This window comes from Rhagoletis pomonella, unplaced genomic scaffold (assembly GCF_013731165.1).
Source record: "Rhagoletis pomonella isolate Grant_MI unplaced genomic scaffold, Rhpom_1.0 Rhpom_scaffold_00002, whole genome shotgun sequence".
Lineage (NCBI taxonomy): Eukaryota > Metazoa > Arthropoda > Insecta > Diptera > Tephritidae > Rhagoletis > Rhagoletis pomonella.
Genome location: NW_023458556.1, coordinates 101,668,845 through 101,669,129, shown reverse-complemented (window position 1 = coordinate 101,669,129; position 285 = coordinate 101,668,845).

The following is a 285-nucleotide window of genomic DNA, read 5'->3' as shown; positions in this document are numbered from 1 at the left end:
GAAATAGCCAGAACAACCGCAGTGATGTGAAGTCGATGTTTATCGAAAGCATGCTGTGAAAAAAACAAATAGTAGATATCTAAATGTTATGCACAAATTTACTTTAAAAGAACTATTATTTGAGAATTTATAGAAATTATTCCAATTATAAAGTTGTGATGTAGCTTTATTCGGATTGTAATACGCATTTAATTTCATCTTCCGATTAAAATGGATCGATCTTTGTAAATTTTAATGGGAGATTATTCAATATTATCAAAATCACCCTCTACCAACTTAATTTTT